Source organism: Tigriopus californicus, chromosome 1 (assembly GCF_007210705.1).
Source record: "Tigriopus californicus strain San Diego chromosome 1, Tcal_SD_v2.1, whole genome shotgun sequence".
NCBI classification, from domain to species: domain Eukaryota; kingdom Metazoa; phylum Arthropoda; class Copepoda; order Harpacticoida; family Harpacticidae; genus Tigriopus; species Tigriopus californicus.
Window position 1 is genome coordinate 13,733,374 of NC_081440.1, and position 3,998 is coordinate 13,737,371.

Genomic DNA, 3,998 nt, shown 5'->3' on the forward strand with positions numbered 1-3,998 from the left:
TTGTATGAGTTTTGGCTCAGCTTTCTCTTGACGTTGCGTTAACTGTTATAAAAAACATTGATAATGTACTAATCTCACTTCATTTGCAGTATTCTCTTTCCAGCTCAAATTACTCTTCAAGACTATCACCCCTTACGAATTACCTATTTGGCCTTGTCTGAAAGTGACAAACCGTTGCTGCGAGTTGAATTTCCTCCAAGGGTGCGCCTTGAACTTGAAGAGCGCGGTCGGTTTTCTCTTGGGCTTTCGAGAAGTCGCCGTTCGAGCTTCGTCACTTAAAGAAGTCTCGTCTTCGGAACAAGGACAGCATTTCCAAATTTCCATGCAAGCATTTCAGTTGAAGGACGGCCGTCTCTTGGACACCGCTAGTCAGTGAAAAGATAGGCCTTGATCGTTGCCCGGAAAGAGATTGTTACTCCTCCTGTCCGTCAAGGACATAGCTTAAGGATTAACGTCGAGCATCGATCAAGAAATTGCACGGTAGGATTTATCTTTAATGTCTAGTAACTTCTGTAGGATAACTGACACGAATCTGTAACTGAATCGCACTCTTACTTACTTTCAATGCACTTGTCTGTCATTCATTCTGAACAATATAACACGTGCTTGCAACGAAAACCTTAGGCCAGTATCATTGGATCCCAAACAAATGTCAGAATTAAGTGTTTGCCATCCAAAGATATGGCAATATCTATGCAATCCATGGGAATGCACAGATGATTATTGTCAATTACTCATCCGTCTGGGTGTTTTTTAATAGATGTCGTAAACCCGTGACTAGGCTTTTCGCAGGAAACCATGCCTCTCTGCGTAGGCCATATCTCATATTCCGTTTGAATGGAAAAGCTATTTTTAGCCTGTGTTTAAACTTCGTTCATTCTCCAGCTTCACGTGTGAAGAATTAGTCTCGTTTCTTCAGTTTTTGGGATCGCACCAATGCGAAATAAGGCCGAATACTTTAAGTGCTTCCTAACAGCCCAATCACCATTTTGAACAAAGCCCTCGTTGAGCAACAACACTCTCCACTAATGGCCTTGGCTTATGGGCCATCTAGTGAAGAGGATATTTAACCAGTATCCCGTTCAATAAAATTGACTCTGCTGTCTCGGTCGGTGTGACGATAAGAAGTGGCCGCGAACGAGAAATTCTTATGCTTTGGCATTGATTTCTAGCCTGAAACTTTAGTCTGGAAAACTTTGCCCATGTTTTGCAAAAGACATGTCTGTATTCAAATTTCCGCTCATCTACTCCGACATTTTTGGATGGCGGCTAAATTCGGGATTAGATTATAACCTTCAAGTTAGATCCAGGTACCGTATTGCTATCTAATTTTGATCTCTTTTAAATTAAGTCCCGTATATCTGAGACTCGGTGAATATTAATCTTACATGGGTTAATGAGTGTTTTCTTACTTTCACGACATAGTAAGCCAGAAAGTTAATAGATGTACGTAAGCAACGTTGAAGTTAATTGCATTGCCATTTCGCTTCAAAGTAGTGTTAGTCTGTTAATGCATCAAAGAGTGGAAAAGCAAATCGTTTCATCAAGTCCTCATTCCATTCAATCAAACTAAATCCCACACGATCAAAAAGACATTTTATTTTCCGGTCCAGTCATATGTGGTCGCTTTTGTTCATTTCTCTTGAAATATGTCAGAGTGGAGAATCTAATCTATATGTTGGTTAGTAATGGGCTTTCATGGGAATATACTTCATCTTACCCCTCACTTCTTTCGAAATATGCATATTTGAGCATTACTTGAACATTAAAGAGCCGAGCGAGGATGATTTTATTTTTCGAATCGAGATGAAAGACTGCAAAAAAGCGAATTGACTCGATCTTGTTCTAGAGATCTCTTTATGAACGCGATCTTCAGTATTGCTCGAAATTGAGACATTTCTGAGACCCATGTTGCCTTAATGATTGCCCTGAACCTTAAGCTTAAAGAACCTTAAAGATGTCAAAAGACAGTATCAGCTGAAAAAAAAGCGATGAAGAATCCGGCTCTTTATGATCAAAATTTGAATCAGGAGTCGATCTTGTAGAAATTGTTTCTTGTACTAAATGGTAGACTTGAAACATTTGAAGGCCAGTCATGAGATTTCGAAATCACCCTTCCAGATCTAGACTTTTTTTGATGAATGAGCTCAAATCGACCCGAAAGACAGCTGACCAACCGTAAATGGCCGCTTGTCTGTTTCGATGAACTCTGAAATGAGTTTATCGAGTCCTTGGAAACACACATACACAGTAGATCAATAAAGGCTGTCTTTTCAAGTACTGAAGTACTACTTCAAAATGTTCTACTTTTTGCTACTATGGTCATGGAAAATCAGTAAAAAAGTTTGTCTTACAACTTCCTATCACAAATCTTCACATTATTGCAAAGCTACTTTTGTTTTTGTCACGATTCATTTGTGGTGATATGAGCGAAGATGTGGAAATTCCCTGAATAATGTATGTTTTTAAATGAGCACGTGACTTGTTTGGAAGCATGATTATTTTCTCGCCGTCTCTGTGGGACAGAATTGGCAATTTTCAAGCACATTTGAAGATTTTGATACCGTTTTGAAGATGAACTAGGTCATCATTTGTAAATGCCAAACGTAATTTAGACCAAGAGGACAACAGCAAAGTCATTATCAATTCGGAAGTACTGTTAAGTTCTTATTGTGTAAATCACTTAACCTTAACCATGACGACATGACTTTTGAACTAAGGATTAGAGTTAGATCATGAAATATGTCAACTTTGCTTTTCACAAATAACGTATTATGGTTGTAATTTTGGATGAATAGAACCCTCGCAAACGAGCTGTCGCAGGCTTGCGCCGCGGCCTAAGCGCCCCCAGGGCCTTGCAAACGAAAGGTTAGGTTAGGTTAGGTTAGGTTAGGTTAAGTTAGGTTAGGTTAGATTGGATTAAATGTTCCTTGCTTTCTTGCAACTGAGCTGCTGCAGGCTTGCACCGCGGCCTCGGCGCCCCCACGGTTAGGTTAGGTTCAGTTAGGTTAGATTGGATTAAATGTTCCTTTCTTTCTGTAATCAAACTTCTTACGAGCGCACTTTTGGTGCCTTCTGCACACTTCCACATGGTCACAGTTGCTCACAGTCCCTGAGTTACCTCTTGTAAAGTATTACCTTAATATCATTATTATCATTATCATCATTATTATGATTATTTTTTGTTGCGACAGATTTGTCATTGGACTATTGGTAGATTTACTGACTTTTTTCATGCGCTTGCTTTGCGCCGAGTGAGGACACTTTTACTTCCTTCTCTCGTAACAATACACGGTGTTCAAAAAAACCCATAAGTTTCCAGGGAAATTCCCAATCCGATCTTGGTATCATTCTACGTCAAAAAGTCATGGGGAACTAATGGGTTGAGGCCACGGTCACGAACTAGCAAGCTTGAAGTTGGGAGAACAAGTGAAGTTTATTAACTTGTGATCACAACAGCTGACATGGAATGCTAGGCGGGAAATATGAATGGCTTTCCAGGTTACTAATCCCAGAGCACATCAGGAACAATTTAGTTTTGTTGCTTTATGGAATTCTAGCCCAAACGGAAACCTTGCATGCCTAAAATCATTTAAAAAATTGAAATTTTCAAAAACTTATTCAATGAAAATTGGGAACTTTTGGGAATGGAAAATTGGGAAAAATGCCTACAAAAAATATAAGTCTTAATGATTAAACGATTCAAGAATAACGAAACTAATTTCTTAGTTTAATCCCAACCGCCACTGGATACAAATTTGCCCTTGGAGGAAAAATGTCCTTCATGTTGCAGTTTCAACGGGCTAAAACGGGTCACTTCGGTCTGTATCCACATCATCGTGATGGAACGATGTCTGGGATAGAACGATGCCTGAAACATTCCTTCGAGCATATAAATGTTATATACATACAATTTGCAAATCCAAGTGTTGGAGGAGAACAATTTTTGATGGTTATTCATTAGCTCTAGTCTTTAAGAGTTACTCAAATCAATCGTA

General features: G+C 39.2%; 1 protein-coding gene across 2 annotated transcripts in view; it reads left to right on the top strand.

The window, feature by feature from the left end:
* Positions 1 to 256: 256 nt before the first annotated feature.
* LOC131889524 (protein halfway-like) overlaps positions 257 to 3,998 on the top strand; it is a 16,401-nt gene continuing 12,659 nt past the window's right edge. The window contains exon 1 of one of the 2 annotated variants that reach the window (XM_059238653.1): positions 257 to 480. The gene's annotated coding sequence lies outside the window, so the exon portion shown is untranslated. Of the gene's footprint in view, positions 481 to 831; positions 1,311 to 3,998 lie in introns of those variants that run through there. The other variant, XM_059238660.1, reaches the window with a different exon arrangement.